The sequence below is a fragment of the Stigmatopora argus genome, chromosome 4 (assembly GCF_051989625.1).
Source record: "Stigmatopora argus isolate UIUO_Sarg chromosome 4, RoL_Sarg_1.0, whole genome shotgun sequence".
NCBI classification, from domain to species: domain Eukaryota; kingdom Metazoa; phylum Chordata; class Actinopteri; order Syngnathiformes; family Syngnathidae; genus Stigmatopora; species Stigmatopora argus.
In genome coordinates, this window is record NC_135390.1 from 15137244 (window position 1) to 15154909 (window position 17666).

The 17666-nt window shown below is 40.9% G+C and overlaps 1 long non-coding RNA gene across 2 annotated transcripts in view; it reads right to left on the minus strand.

Moving 5' to 3' along the window:
• The window catches only part of LOC144073456 (uncharacterized), a 50317-nt gene extending 32660 nt beyond the window's left edge, over positions 1-17657 (minus strand). For both annotated transcript variants that reach the window (XR_013300082.1, XR_013300083.1), the window contains exons 1-2: positions 17604-17657; positions 12935-13029 (exon numbers count right to left, since the gene is read on the minus strand). This is a non-coding gene — a long non-coding RNA (uncharacterized LOC144073456). The remainder of the gene's footprint in view (positions 1-12934; positions 13030-17603) is intronic.
• Between the last annotated feature and the right edge of the window lie 9 nt (positions 17658-17666).

The window sequence follows — 17666 nt, forward strand, 5'->3', positions numbered from 1 at the left end:
CATCCCTCGTAACATTCAAACTGAGGCAAAACATCCAAATGGATTGCGTGTCTATTGCTGTCAAGGCAGTGAATGAGTTTAAGTAGGTAAACAAATTGGATGGATGCATGGATGGATGGATGAATGATTCAAAAGACCAGATTTGGAGATATAAGTGACAAAGGTCCACAAATAAGGCCACTTTTCTAAATCCGTCAAAGACCACAGGCCGCTTGGAGTGTTGTGAATTGGATTTGCAGCATTTGATTATTCTCTTTGGCATTTTTCAGAATGCCTCCCTCCCCTACATGGCGCGCACACACATAATTATAACATATTACATCCCTCACCTTCCTCTCTCCCTTTCTCGCTCTCTCAAACACACATACACATATATAGAGGCAGGAGTACACTTCTCCTTCCCTGAGGCTGACTTGGCAACGGGCCAGCTGAGAGGAGAGAATGCATAAAGAGCTATTGTGGTTGTTGTCGTTAATCAGGCCTGTATGCTTTCTGACAGCAGCATGCGAGAAAGGAAGACTGTCTCTCCTACAGTATGGGCTTGCTGCACACCTCTCCATTAAGGCTGCACGAGCCAGACAGGCCGACTCCAGCTGCAAAAACGCTACTGTGTAATGGCACACAATATCGAAAGGGGAGGCGGCCGCGGGATGGAGATGTGTAACACCGAGGTGGTAGAAACGACATACTTGGGCAAAGAATGAGGGGTTAAAGATAGATACTGTGTATGTGTCACTGGTTCACGCCATGTCTTCTGAAAACATTCATGTATACAACAGGGAGGCAGCGTTTTAACATTACTACTGACTGTAGAACAACAACCATGTTTTATTTCGTAACATGATTTTATGAATTAATTTGAGTTTGCTTTTTTCCGCAATCGATTAAAAATATAAATATATGAATTTGAGTTTGTGTTTTTTGACAAAATGGAAATACAACTGTTATTCAATCAATTTTTGTATAAGAAAGAGTTTGTTTCCAAGTGAAGTTATTGCATTGGATAAGAGGGAGATGACCTCAAGCAGGTCCAAATCACATATTTTATATTTTATTTAGGTCTTGTAATTTAAAAATCACGCAGAAATAAAGACAAGTTTCAACATTTTAGGTGTGAAATCAAGCAGTTACATTTTTGCTTGCAACTAATAAATATTTTGTAATCAGGCACTCCTTGCTTTGAGTTTATTAATAATACGTACATGGTTTGAAATTAGGCCACCCTGATGGTTACCGTGTTGGCCTCACATTTCTTGGGTCATGGGTTCAATCCCAGGTCTACACATTGTGGAGTTTGCACGTTCTCCTCGGGCTTGCGTGGGTTTTCTCCAGGTACTCCGAATTCCTCCCACATTCAAAAACATGCACGCCCAATGTGAAAGAAGACGGCTTTACACTATTTCAGTTCCCTACATACCAGCATTATCATAAAAAAACATTTTCAATCGTGTTATCATTATGCTCAAAATATTATGACTGCATCCTGTGATTGTCAACCCTTGCAAAAATGAAAGCCTGAGTTAGTGTATGCATGTTCAGTATGTCAAACGCTGTATCTCGTACAGGTGTAATCCCTGAACATCTGCCTGGCCAAATTTCAAAAGCTTGAGAAAAAAGTCAAAAGAGGAACTGCTGCAGCGCAGTCATTAAGCAACGAAAGGGGGCGTGCGGTAGGGACCGGAACCGCGCCACCACTATACTGCCATACACCTGCTCCTTCCATTTCACTACTAACCAAGCATCAGTATTTTTGTCACTGCTGCTGTTCACAGGAGCTGCATTCCGGTTAAGTAAGGCGGACATCTGGATGCAATCAAGACCATGGTGGGAACACCGCATGCTTATTTTAAGTCAGCAATGATAACACTCCATCTTTGTCTTTTGAAGCAATTGAAACTGAACGCTTTTATTGATAAACGGATGCAGCAAAACTATGACGGAGTGCCTCTCATGTTAATCTAAAATCTATACTACTTTTAAAAAGGGAAGTTAATCAACAGCATTCTTTAGGAAAATAATTAGATTTTCTCATTACTTCACTTTTTTATAGTTGATTAACTTTATATCACAAAGCAAAATGTGGCAAATGTTGAAATTTGTGAGCCTTTTCTGACTTCTGAGTGGATCAGTGAGAGAAAAACACCAAAAGATAGGCTATCAGACACAAAAAAATAATTAAATTTAACCACATAGGAAGGAAAATGTTTAGATTTGGCCCAGTTATCAGGGTATGTCTAGCACATTAGTAGACTCAATCTAACATCTTTCTCTTTATGTACATGTTTGGAAATTTTAAGAATAATACATCTATTGGAATCCTTCCATAAGGCAGAGTGCTATGAACTACGCTAGACCTCCGCTGACCTCTCTGTTATGTAACCTCCAGTCGAGGGGTTAATGTACTGTGCGCACACTGTGCAGTGTGGCGTTTGCATACGGATGATGGAAGCGCAGCGTTACATTTAACATTCACAATCTGGTCATGTGAACGATGACGCTTGTCAGTGGAGTTCGTGATTCATAACCAGACTGGCGGTGGTGACTCTCCTGAGTCTACAGCCTTTTGCGATGAGTCAATGGAGTGAGATGTTTATGCAACATCTGATTTTTTTTAGTTGTTGTTCTTTCTCAGAGTGAGTTGGACACATTAACAGCCCTCTGTTCATTTTCGTATCCATGAAAAATTATGCTGCCAGCACGACAGGTGACACTCAAACCACTAATGGCATTTCCTATCGGTAAAAAAGGGTCAATGTCAGATTTTATGTGCAAGTGAAAATTCAACACGAGAAATGATCTCTTTGGCTGCCACTTGAAACGGATTGGCTGTGACTCACTGTTAACGGCACCCAACGAGTTAATTTAGATTTACAAAGCCCAAGCAAAAATACAACTAAAATCCAGATTCTGTTAGAATGGGTCAGCGCCTGTGCTGCTAATCTGCTTTCATTTAACAAACCATCTCAACACAACACGCTCGCACAGAATCTCTCTAGTCAGCGCCATCATGCTGGCCAGCTTCGCATCAGGCGCGCAGATTGCTGTTCGCGTCGTGCGGCACGTCACGCCAACGCCCGCTGAGGCTGCAGATGACGAGGTGACTGGCTCCGTTGTAGCATGCAGCGAGGGCCGCCGCCCTTCTCTCCCTTGTGTTAATCACCTTCAATCTGTCTCCCATCCTCATTACCTCATCTTTTTCACTCCAGCTAGTCAAATGTACCCATTACACGCTTGATTGGACATAGACGTGTTTTTTGTATGTGGTGTAAAGCAGTTGATGATACTGAAATGTGAGAGAGAGGCCATCAGATTTCTCTGTTTGTTACTCTCACTGCTAGTTCATTGTATAGTTGCATTTGGGGGGGAAAGGCACAAGGCTTGTTAAAATACGTAATTATACACTCCACAGTGTGGCCTATCATTTGGCACAATAGGCATGGAGTGTGCATCCCAATATAAAACCCCATCCAGTGTCTCCATCGTGTTGTTATCAAAGTTTAGTGTCACTACAACACGTGTGGTTAGCCACCATCGCCAATGAGTAAAATGAGGAAAATCTAAAGAGTGTTACCTTGGAATAGGATTTACTTTTGTTTATAGACGGGGCTTTGTAAAATATACTAATGACATAATTAAATGTAAACAGCCACTGCATCATGACAATTCCATGTTAGTGTGCTACTCCTTTTGGTGATGGTACCTTGGTCACCTGGAGGCCATCCAGTCTAAGATATCCAGAAATATGCAATCATATTAGTATTTAACGGTACTCGGACGTTTCGTCGAAAGACGTTTGGTCCCCGTATGTTTGGTCCCCAGACGTTTGGTCGACCGGACGTTTGGTAGAATGGACGTTTGGTAGAACGGACGTTTGGTAGAACGGACGTTTGGTAGAACGGACATTTGGTAGAACGGACATTTGGTAGAACGGACGTTTGGTCGCCGGGTTGTTACTGTTGAAACCAGCTCTCAAAATTATAATCAGAAGAGAGAGAGAGAGTGAGTTTAATATCTAAATATCTAATATCAAAATATCAACAGTAAAATCTGTCATAATTTGACAGCGAGCGAACCTGGCGACCAAACGTCCGTTCTACCAAACGTCTGTTCTACCAAACGTCCGGTCGACCAAACGTCTTTCTACGAAACGTCCAGTCACGGTATTTAATAATATAGAAATGTCCGTATTATCGTATTGTTTGCAATGTCCTGATGCTGATTTTTATATTTACTTGCCATTTGAAGTTTTTTTTGCCGATGCTGATACCTATCCAATGCCGATCAGATACCTATATTTTTTTTACCAGTACAACAAATGTTATGGCTAAATCAAATTTAATGCTGAATACATCCATATAAATTTACGTTAGTAACGTTTAAAGGCTTTATGATAATCAGCCCAGACCGCTTTCGAAGATCAGCCGAGAAAAGTGACTCGTAACGCACCCCAAATACGCAACAGAATAATCCTCAAGGGGATCTTTCTGAGACATCAAGAATCAGGGCATTTCTGACTGAGGGAAAGAAAATGGAGAAATTTGGACCAATATACGTGCGTACGAGACTTTAGATCAAAATCAATGACGTGTATGGTCAGAACAAAAAAAAAAGCACAAACGCAGACATAATCCTTTGATGATTGCTGGACCAAATCCTCTCGAGGTAAAGCTCATCTAACATTTTCCCCACTGTTTTGGCCCCATTCCGATGTATACCATGTCAGAGCTGTGGTGTTGTAATTCATAGACCTCATTTTGATTTCTAGAAACGATCAGGGGAACTCTGTGAAGGCAAATAGCCAAGCAGCTGAAGGCATATAAAAGCAATTGCATACCAAGGCAGCAGCATTGCAACTTTTTTTTTAAATAACGGGCTTTGGCCTCAGCTATATGGTTTGCCTCTGATGGGAGTGAGCTGTGAAGACTATAATCAGTGTCAGCTCACACAGCCAGACCTGACACCACACACTGCGACGCAATATCTCCCCCTCACAAACACACACATTTGGTCTGCCTGCCTGCGTCAGTCTCTCTCTCTGCCTCTCTCTGTACGCATGCACACACACAGAAACACACAACAACGGGCAACATTACAACGAGTGACCAAACACTCAAACGTCAGGGCGGCGAGAGCGCACAAAGAGATTGTCAGTCCACATTCGCTTGAGTGTGTATTGCAGCTGGCCCAATATGAGAATGGTAGGATTTGTGTCTTTGACAGTGGATGTGATTTCAAGTGAAGTGTGTGTGTATGTGTGCATGCCATGCCTTTTATCTGGGTATAGCCTCAGAGCAATTCACAGCCTGTCAGTCACTCTCCAGGACTTGGAGCCAGAGTGAGACGCAAGAGATGGACGGAAGAACGGGGATGGGCGGACGGGATGCATGGCTCAGCGGGAGGAGGGGGGGTGGATGAGGAAAAGTAGGAGAAGTGGCTGATGCATAGGGGGGAGGCGAGGAAACGTAGTGTAGATGGAGAACATAGAGGCCGTTTGCTCCCTTGGGTGTGTGGGGGCCCGAGCTGCCTGCGGGCGCAGTTGGCATGCAGCTGGGCACACACATTGGCGCTCGCCCCCCGCAGCGGCCTATGTGCGAGCACTGCTTCTCCTCGGAGCAGAGGTCGAGGAGAGGAAACATGAGTGTTTGTGCGTCTCATCAAAAAATGCGGTCATATCTGTCGGCGCTCACGGGAACCATTTGCAGTCACACTTGCATAATGATAATAATAGTGCCACTTGGAATGTGCATGGTTGTCTAAATTCTCATGTTAATCTTCTTTTTAACACACCTCCACCCAGCCAATCTCCAGCGGGTACCCACAAGGAAGGCCGCCCGACCAACAGGCACACCACAAACCACCATACGTGGGACAAAAAGTGAGGATTCCGTCACCCCCGCAAGCTTCCTTCTACCAACCCATCATTAGTTCGCATGCCACCGCGTTGGGTGCGCTTGATTTTATTTCTTCTTCCTTCGGTTTTCTAATTTTACATGTCTGGGATCATTTTGTACCCAACGCCATTTTTTTCTTTCCCCCCGCAATTTTTTTAACCGCAGGGTGCTTTAGAGTTGTGAAGTATTCCCGAGGGCCAGAGTGAAAAACAGAAGATGGGCGAACCCTGTGGTACTTTGGCAAATACAAATAAACTCCAGGAACTCAGTAGTAAATTTTTCTGTGAATATTTCTTGATCAAGTTGTAATTTAGGTCTTTAAATAAAAATACTGGAATAAAGTAATGAGAATAAGGTCAAAATATTATGAGGAGTACCTTTTAATTTTCTCATCTCATCTCATTTTCTGAACTGCTTTATCCTCCTTATGGATGCGGGGGGTGCTGGAGCCAATCCCAGCTGTCTCCGGGCCAGAGCCAGGGGACACCCTAAATTGGTGGCCAGCCGATCGCATGACACAAGGAGACGGACAACCATGCAGACCCACACCCATACCTAGGGGCTAAAATTTAGAGTGTCCAATCAGCCTATCATGCATGTTTTTGTAATGTGGGAGGAAACCAGAGTACCCAGAGGAAACCCACGCAGGCCCAGGGAGAACAAGAAAACTCCACACAGTTGTACCGACCTGGACTTGAACCCAGGACACCAGAGCTGTGAGGCTGACACACTAACTACGCGTAGACTAAGATATTTAATATCACAAGGATGAAGTATAAACTTACAATTGAAAGGGTGAAATTGCAGTAGACTGAGATTAATGGATAGTGAAATCAAGGGAATAAAATTTAGTTTCCTTTGAATCAGAGAGAGTCTGAATATTATGACAATGACTCAGAAATCAGAAACAAGAATTAGTAGGAGAACATTACTTTCATATTATTCAATTTTATAAGTTTAATATAAAAAAAACTGATTAGGGTACAAAAACAAAAATACTTGCGAGGATAAAGTTATAATACAACAATCTAAAATTCAAAATGAATATGTTGCTGAGAATAAATTGCATATACGTATATGTATTTTTAAATTAAAATATTTTCCCTTCATTTAATGTGTTATTTTAATATTCCATAAGTTTCCGTTGTCATTTTAGAGCCTCTCAGCTACAAAACCAACGACTTCATTAACCCTTCTGAAAAGCTACAGTGTGCAAATCCATGAATGATGCGCTCCTCCCATTGAATAAAGGACAGTTACTCAAGAGGCAATGATCTTGATCACATAAAGGCAGCAGGTGCTAATTCATTGCTTCTCTGCACTGCGCTGCCTTAAGTTGACCCGCAACCTTCAGATGTTCACTTTCTGCTGTGTGAGCCATTTGAGCATCTGTGCCCACATATGTGCCTTTAAGCGCCACACCACATTCCCGCCATCCGACCCATTGCATTCCTGCCATTGCCGGAGCAATTAAGAGCCTTTTACCTCCAAATTCCCAGCGCCGTGCGAACTAAGAGCAGGGAAAGCCCATTAAAATGGGGAGTGTGTGCCAGCTTCTTAATCGAAACACATGTAAGCCGTTAGGGCTACACTTTGAACTCTCTGCTCTTGTTAAATAAGAGGGAGAAAGCGCGGCGGGAGGGAGAGAGAAAGAGCACAATTTGGGACGTTCGCCTCACTTATGCAAATGTGAAAAGTCATCGTGAAGACAGAAATGACAGGGGGGGGAAAAGACAAAGAATGGAATGTGAGGTGGAAATGAGGCAGTAATGGCAGGATATGGAGTGCATCCACATTCCTCAAACTCCTTGCATCCCATCCCTCAGCATAACTCACATGCTTTGGCCGGGGCTTCTTTGAATTGGGTCCCTATGGCGGACACAGTGACACTCCTTCACGATGCTGTTTGGACGTGGCAGGGACTGCAAGAAGGCCACTTCTGAGAACTCTCAGTGGGGGCTTCCCACCAGCATGTTATGCAGTGAATTTGGCTCCCAAGCCAACCGAGTCCTGGATTTTTTTTCTTTCCTATGACACGGATGGCTATGTTGCTGATTATGAATGATATCTGACTCAAGAGATCTGAGTTGGAAAGTTGGAATGACTATACTAGAACCTGTCGAACTTTGTTAATTCCAGGGACGTTGGTCAGTGGAAATTCCCTGTAGTGGTGCCTCGAAGATGGTTTTGTGGTTGGCACGAAACAGCTGCACCGTTTTGAAGTTTGAGTTTGAATTTTGTCTCTGAGAATTAAGAGCAATTTCTTCTTGTGTGGAGAATTCAGTGCTGAAACTGTTTAAGATATATTTTGCCCTTTTTATGCTTTGCAAAAATTGTGTTCCGGATGATTGGATTGAACATAAAACCCGACTCTTCATTCTCTGTTATTTACCAGTATTTCTAATCGTGTAAATGAATAAGGTATCTTGCCTTCTTGAATTGATTGTTTGGGGCTTAAAGTTCCATGCAATAACTATCACATCCAATTTTCCTAAAACGCTTCAAAAGGTCACATTTGAAATAAAGCAGCACATGAATCTTCTTCAATTGAAAGGTTTTATCCGAGACGTGTCCAACATACTGTCAAAGACCCCAAAAAGTCACTTTTTTATAGGTTGTTTCTAAAGTCTTCCTCATCCTCCTTGCTGCTTCTGTGCAGCTTTTTCTTACTTTTGTTGTTTCAGTGCCACTGATGTTTTTTTTTCTTTCTCCCCAGTCTTTCTTATTGTCAAATCCCTCATGTGCTTACTTTGAACATGTGGACGCGCTCAATTTCATAAGCTTGCCCCGCCGGCACTCCTTTCCATTTGGACTCTCTCATGTGTCCCTCACAGTCTTCTGTCCCTCTCCTTTGTGCGCTCACCTTCCCAATTCTTTATCACCCTTGCTTTATGCTTTCTTTGTCAGCTTTCCCCTGTTGTCTCTGTTAAAAAAAGGCAGCACTACCTCACCGCCACTTCTTCCCTTCAACACAAGCCCCGTAGCATCCTGTATTAGCAAGAGAGGGACAGTCATGGTGCCCAACCACATTAAAACTAACTGCATGGTGGTGTTACGACTCATTCACACATTCTCTATTTCTTTATCACAGTCTAGGTATTTTTATAAAGTGTGCCGTTTAACGAATCAGTTAAAACATCAATTAAGTTATGGCTCAAGGCTAATTTCCACATGACCAATTGATCCTAATTTCATGAAACTTATCATGATTTGAACTTTTTTCGTATTGTTTTGTCATATTTGCTAATGGAATATTGGGCATAAAACATTTCTGGCAACAAAAAAAAAAGTCCACACATACCACTAAATTAATTAATCCAGGCAGCATTCAGGATTGTTGACGGAGGTATTTTTACCTGATTGTCACACTGTTTAAACATGACAAAAATTTACTCGTGCCTGCTATTATTTTTATTGTTTATTTTTATGTCAGGTACATTTATTGTCAACGAGGTTAGGGTAAGCCTAAAGCCTTAAGGTGTTTTGGGTTTTTGATAATATAAAAAAGCACAACACAGTGGAACATATATCGGATATAGGACTAATGTTTAAAAAAATATTGTGATATTTCCCCCGCTACAGCATTGAAAAAAAAATCAATAATCAATCTCGATCACCTTGAAAGTCAACCAGTACCACGTAATGGATCGCGAAACTTAAGAGTCTATAATGTACAAGCCAATTACGTTGGGATGAATCAGCTCCTGATATATTGTGACACTGCTGTATAAGTTACCTAAATGCATTGAGAGTAATGATACGGCTAAGCATGTCGTTTCCCCAGTTACTGTTATTACTGTAACCATGACAACCAACCCTAACCCTAAAGCCTTTCTTGTGTTTTCTCTCTAAGCCAACCAGGAAATGCAGCTTCCATTGCTTGGTGTCGAACACATTCATTTAAAAAACAACATTACACAACAAGAGAGCTGCACTGCATCATCCTGACAGTTTTCTTGGCAATATCGGTTATCTTTTGTAACCACACAAGAGGCAAAAACACTTCTTAGTTGGATACACCACTGCAAACCAGAATAACGGATAAATGTGGTTTTTGTTCTTGTTTTAATACAAAGGGCAGTACAATTAATTAGAATATTTAAAGGGGTTTGTCAGCCCCTGCAATTTATTCAGACACATTTTAAAAATATGAGACAATGAGTGCAATAGTCTCGACGGTGAGGCAGACAAGTCAAACACTACTCCACTGTGCTTCATTACACTTGCTTCACTGAATGACATATCAAATATTATATTTACCACTTCACACATGAACAAGGAGACAAACAAATGAAACACCATATTTTTCTGTTTCCTCACTTTTTCTCCTCAAATTCAAATCAGATTTAATTTATCCCTCTGTGCCGCCCGAAATAATGGCGGCATAGTTTAAAATAAATGAGGCCTCCGTCTCGGCTGGCTGCAGTTGCATACTAATGTCTGGCGTGATTGACAGCAGCTCGCAGACTGATGGCGCTGCGCGGCAGAGCAAGTAGAACAGACTTCCGCGGCGACTACAAGTCACGAGCAGGCGTGATGTCACCTCCTCGAGATCAAACCGGCATATAAATGGAACGAGATATTTGCAGGTATTTCTACGTGGCGTTTGATGCAACTAAGCAGCTTATTAGCGAGCTAGCCCTGAACGAGTGTCAGTGTTGTGCGTGATCCCTGCTGAATGCTAGTTTGATGGCTCTTTTCTGCAACTTGCTTCATTTGTGTTTGTGTGTTAGATCAACTTGCGATGATCTGATTGGATCTCTTTGCCATGTATTTTGTTACTGTAGAGCACATGTGTCAAAGTGGCAGCCCAGGGGCCAAATCTGGCCCGCCGCATCATTTTGTGTGGCCCGGGAAAGTAAATCATGAGTGCCGACTTTCTGTTTTAGGATCAAATTAAAATGAAGAGTAAAGATGTATATTAAATTTCCGGATTTTCTCCCTTTTAAATCTAATTGTAATTTTTTAATCATTTTTTCTGTGTTTTTAGTTCAAAAATCATTTTTTAAAATCTAAAAATATATTAAAAAAGCTAAAATAAACATTGTTTTAGATCTATAAAAAACTGAATATTCAGGGCTTTTAATTCAGTTCTTTTAATCAATTTATTTTAAAAAAATCTAAATATTCTATCTAAAATGGTCCAGCCCACATGAAATCGAGTTGACGTTAACGCGGCCCGCGAACCAACCCGAGTCTGACACCCTTGCTGTAGAGGCTAGGAGACCAAAAATGCAAAGAAACACAAGTAATGATGAAAGAAAAAACTAAAAATTGGGTTAGACTGTAGAATTTGTGCTTCAACTCATATGTTCACAATTTCTGCGCGGGCACAGTATGCCGTTTGGTAGCAAACCAAGCTGTGTCTACAACAAGCAACCCTTGTCAACAACACAGTTGGTAAAATGGCCCACTCTGTTCATCACATGGTAGCCCCATAATTTGGAAAATCTTTTCCGCTTGCTTCAACCATAAAAACGTTTGGCTCGCCCCATGCCATCATCCAATTGTTGTACAAAAATTAAGTACCTGCCAGCTAAGACTTGAAAAGAGGTGAGTGGCAATCTGATTAGAAAATGACTTAATAAGGCATCCACAATTTAACACTAGAAAGACAAAATCAGAAGTCCAAAGTGTAATAATTCTAAATTAATAACAATGAATGCTACCCTTTACAATTCTTCCAACAATATTTCATCCTTATGATTTTCACCTCAGGTTTAAAAAAACATCAATTAACATGTAAAAACGTCTAAAATACCTCGTACTGTATATCGTGATACCAACTGAGTATACCAGAACAAGAAATGTGTTTGTTTCAAAACAAATAGCTAGCTGTTTTTTAATGGCTTATTGTTATTGAGCTGCCTTTATTGCAAGCAAAGACAAAGATATGTTTTCCACATTTGTTGTAGTTGCTGTAGCTCTTGTAACCATTATTATTATATTTCACTATTCTACTGTCTCACAGTCCTGCTTAAACAGTTTTCTTTTTTCCTTCGCACTGCTGCGTTGTAAACTGTATCTTTGTTCAACAAGTCCTTGCCATGCCTGACGTGTGCCCCATGCGCCTCTGCATTCTATACCTTTTGTTGGTGTTTCAACTACTAGAAGGCCAACATAAAGTCAGCTATGTCAATTATAAAGGTAAGTTGAAGATGACAAAAACACTGTTTACAGTTTACTCAATATTGTAACAACACACTACATATACCACAAAAAACATGTGGCAAATGAATGTAGTATAATGTCCTTAATTATTCCACCCTGAAATTACAAAATAAAAAAGGGACATTCAACACAAATGTGCGGAAAAAATTCGTGATACCTATTATTCTCTCCCCCTTTTTTCAATATTTCATATTTCAATAGTTGAAGTTTGCCCGTGAATGAGTGTCAAGAGTAAATCAGCAATTCCCCACCACAAAAACGGTGACTCCTGTAGCAGGCAAAATATTTGAAGCTCAACATGTATAATGAATTTACTAAATTATTTAACCACAAACATTTGAGTTTCAACTTATACTGTATTCTACTGTCCACAGAGTATTATTTTCTAATGAACATGGGGAAAGCCTGTTGTTCTCCATTTTGCTATTGTTACTTTAACATATGGTTGTATTTGGTTTCTGATAAAAATACTAAAATGCGACTTATAGTCGAGTGTTTTGTAGGTTTTTTCTCTTCATTGTCTATTCTTAGGCTGGTGCAATTTATACTCAGGTAAGATTTACAGTAAAAAAAAAAAATATGGTAACTATTTTGATTGAGATTTAATCTGGTTCATTGAGGCGCACAAGAGAAAAATGGAATTTTAGGGGGTACTTCCAATTAGCTTGGTACTTGAATATATTTTTAAACATTGTTTTTTCCATTTTTTTTGTTTTGGGGATTTTGTTTTGATTTATGGGCGATTTCTTAGAGATCCACCACCAGTCTCAGGACATTTACTCAGAAACTGCATGCTTTAGCAATTTGTATGTGCATTGTTATTTAAAATGTGGAGGGTGAGACCTTAAAAGGCCAATTCTAAAACTACGTACTTGTGGTATTTTAGTGGAATTCCTGTAGTGCTGATCATGCTGCTATGCAGTTTTGTAAGCTTGGCTCGTTGTCCTCGTGCCAGGTGGAAGATCGGCTGGAGAGGAACGAGGGGAAAAACAAGAAGGGTGAGAATTAAAATGCAAAGAGTCTGAGATGAGAAGAGACAAAAGATCACGCAGATGTTAACTGCCCAATGACAGCAGAAGGGTAATTGCATACTGACAGGATTCTTCTGGATCCGCCTGTACTGTTTGTGTGTGCGTGTGTTTGCATGCGTGCGTGTTAATGTGCACTGCGGCCACAGGCAGACACATGGGAGCCTGAGGAGTGGTGAATATTACAGAGGAGTGGACCACAGAGGGCCCAGGCCCATCGCCAACAGACAGGCCCTGCTCATAAATCCTCTCCACACTGACGCCTTTCTCCTCCATCTCTGTCTTTACTCTCCTTCGACAGTTGTGTACGTGCACGCTAGTGTGTGAGTGTCTGTTTCGTGTCACTTTCCGTGCCTTTGTCTCCTTGGCAGGGAAAGGAGCATTATGGGATAACAGTGATCTATCTATGATATGAACAAATTGGAACTTCCAAATCAATGGACTCTCTGAGCTAATTGGGCAGCTTGTCACTGACTTGGCATTGCGCTACATGCATACATTCCATCCATGCAAAATATCTGACTTTGACAGGTACGCATAGAAGGCATACGAATTTTAAGCATACCGAAGACCATCAAACAAAAGGAAAATAACTGCTTGACTGAGAGTGGAAACATAACTACAGATGCTTCCATTCATAATGAAGGGATTTTTCTGCATAAAAATAATGTGGATCACATGCTTGAGTCAAGTCACAGTCCCTAGATATCGTTCCATCTGAAAAGCCCTTCACACACACCACCATTGAGACAGCAAATTTAGAGTGCTATATTTTGGGACAATGGCCTTGATCACACCAAAAGAGTTCCACATTGTTGTAGAAACACCAAAATGCATTGAAGTGGATCTAGGGTTCTTGTGGTGGCTTGGCATCTAGCTTGACATGCAGTAAAACGTCATAGTCTTTGTTTGATAATTACTTTGATGAGCCCACACATGGAAAACATTACAAAAAAAATGGATCTTAAGGTGACAGCACTATTTTTAGCAAAATCTTAAACCAGGGGGTGAATGCATGCTGTGAGAGTATCCTTCATCCGTGCTTCTGCTGTCACGGTGAAACGTTGCTCTATGCTTAAGTTATTCCACTGGACACATGATGAAATCGGGACAGACAAGAGACACGCGGAAGCAGAGGACTATAACATGCAACGACGGTCCAGAGTCGCAAATCTTCAACGGTCATGCAATATCGTCCACATTTCCTTTGGTTACTGCAAAAAATACTCAAGATGGGACATTTGAAAGATGACATTTTATAAGGATGTCAATGTAAACAAAGCAAAATGAATTCCCCACCAATCATAGCAGTTCCTCTCATCCCCTTTAAATGTGTAAGTCACGTGCAGACTCATCTACAATTATCAGCGATCCATGCATGAGCAGAATGTGGCAACAGACAACAAGCTAATAAAATATTCATAACCACAGCTGAATTAAATATGTCCATAGACTTTTTAAATCTATCCTCCCTCTTAATCACCTGTGTGGTAATCTATACGACAGAACTACATATGGGTCCGTGAAATTACATGAAAACTGTCATTATTTAATTAATGACATTATTGCATGTAATTAATTGAAGGTTTAATGTTCATTGTTGTCATCTGTATGGATCGAATGAGTGTCAAACATGTTCATGTCTATGGAATTTACAATCTATCTATCTGCACATAGCACATATCAAATTCTCTAAAATCGCATTAGATCACCTGCAGCACAAAATATGTGGATCAAACATGCAGTAAGGATTACATCAGCACAAAAGTCAGAATGCTCTGGTTTTCAAGCTACCAAAGTTGTGCCCTTTGTGTTAATTTAACTCTTTTGTTTTTTTCGTTTCGCAACCATAATTCTTCTAGATTGTCCGCGTGACTAAGTTTAAAGAAAACATACTCTGACACTTTATGTGGTCTTCCATGCCGCTAAAACACAAGTTAGAAAGACACCCTGTACATATTTCTATTGTTGCAGATGTTCACGGTCATTTCAAGTAAGTACGCGTTGGCTTGGGCAAGGCAAAAGACCAAAGGGTGGCTTCAAGTTCAAGTCCTGCAACGCCAGACTTGGGAATGTAAAAACTTAATTTGCCCTCAGCAGGGATAATAAAGGGTTCTTCTTCGCCATCTAAATTTACAATCCATTCAAAATCAATGTGGAGGCCAAGTCACAATGGTTGATATCATATGTGGAAAAGTACCAGAACCTCCTCCATTAGATGAAAACAAAGCTGAAATTGAGTCTAAATCAATCCACATTTTTCTAAAAGCTCTTGATTGCATGTCAGAAGAGCAGCATCAAAAAAGGCTGCACAAAGTCTTTTGAGAGTGACCTTTCATTTGTCACATGAATCATATAAAACTAGTCGCTCTTTATTGGCCCAAATTTCATAACATCTGGACTATTACCGTAAACTTGAATCAGGTTTAACCCAAAAAAATGGTACAAATATGGAGCAGCATGTGTGCGCTTTCCTCGTCACAAAGAAAGTCACAAAAGACACATGTTCGAGAGATGAAAAAGAGGGAAAAAGTTGCTGCAGTACAAATCATCGCTATCATGTCCAGATATAAAGCAGTGCAGCGCCACCTAGAGAAGTCTGCAATAGCACCAACTAGCTAAGGTCACTTGCTGCAATTTAACAGTAAGAGATTCTTTAGAATTGCTTGAGAAAATGCCCTAGTGGTGCAACTTGAGTGCACATATGAGACGGCTGCAGTACTTATCTAGTCACCTCAACTTCCTGCCAGTTCTCTCTCTCTCTCTGTCTCTCTCCACCTCTAAACGAGGCAAAGATCTTTTGAGCCTTCGAAATGTGTTGTGAGCATCAGAAATGAGATTGATTTTTATCAGTGAGCCTGTAATTACATAGCTGCACTTGTCACTGAAGATACAACAGCCAGCATCCTCTCGTCTGACTGTCTTGTAGTATGCTGACGTTCATGTTACCTGCCTCTCGCCATGGCAAAAAATTTAAAAAAAAATCTGGCCCACATTTATTACACTACTTTTTTGGTGGGCGATTATTGCATACATATACTGGAAAATTCTCAGCCTTCAAAGTATAGTTCATCTTTAGACAAGATGACTGATGAAGCAAAGTCCCATATGTTCATATAGAAATTACTACAGGAACTAACAGAACTAAAATAAATGGGATCCACATTTCATGTTGGTACTAGCATATGACATTTTGCATAACCAGGTAAAAAAATGCACTGTTCCTACTTCTTTGCATTTTTATTGTTTTGATGCATCTATTCTATAGGACTAATGCTCATTAGGGTTGTGGGTATACTGGAGTCTTACTCAGCTGCCTTCAGGGAAGAGAAAGGACAATTGTAGACCCATATATACAGTAGAATACCATAGGCAACCATTATCATTCTCATACAAGAGCCTGAATCTGACTCAGAAGCTGTTCAATACATAGAGCTTAAAAGATCCCCCACCAAAATGACCAACTATTTCTATGGTATCATTGAAAAAGAAATAATTTCACCGAAAAATAAAGACAACACAAGAAAAAAGATTATAGAGAGTGCAGGTGTGCTTAAAAAACATTTGTTGTATCTTTTCAGATATTTAAACCACACGACACAACTTGATTACCAAACTTTAAATGTCTACCAAATCTGTTCATCTTAATCTTCAGTACCTTCTTTTGAAGTAAAAAAAGGGATGACAAAAGTGTCCTTCATGCTGCTAAAAGTTAAACCTGAGTAGAAGCCACAGTCCTAACCAAACTGTCAAAAACTGAAAACGTAAGAAAGACAGAAAATATTGAACTGTACAGAACAAAGGAAGGTCTGGGCATGTTGTACTGCATCATCAATGTGTGCATAAAAAAAAGTCCCAATAATCGACACTGCACGCCTGTTTTAGTTACTCCTGCCCAAGAAATACCGGTGCAGTACATCCTTGGGCTTGGAGTCTAAAAAATACCAAGCATGGTTGGGCCCCATGGCTCTGCTTGTTCAGTCTGAGTGTCTGCCAGTTGGTCCACTCTCATGTCTGACATGGCGCGGGGCTACGCCGTGGCCAACTCGACTGCCGCCGGGCGCCACGCGGGACATGTGACACGGCTTATCCCTACACGGTGAGAATCCGACGCCACGAGCATGACAGAGGAGTAGAGGTCAACTCCACTTTCCCGTGCCTGTGGGCGTCGGCATCTCCCAATTAAAGCACTGTGTTTTATCCCCATCAACGGGGTCGCGAGAGGGGACGTGTGGACACATGTAGCAGTGTTAGGAAGCCAGACACACGGTCGAGGAACGAACAAGCAAATGAAAGACGAGGAAAAAGAGGGGGAGATTAGAGAGAAGGAAAAGACTATTAATATTCACAGACTCCCAGTGATTCCTAAATATTTTATCACTTCCAGCTGTTTGATGTTAAGGAGACTCACCAGAGAACTCACCACACACACGCATGTATATGCAAGTAGATCTTCACTGATAAAACTGGATAAATCAATCACTAAACTATAAGCAAGTAAATACAAACTTACACATCGAACTCTCAGTTGATCAAAACTCCACGTCTGAAGACACCACAATCATCTGAAAATCCA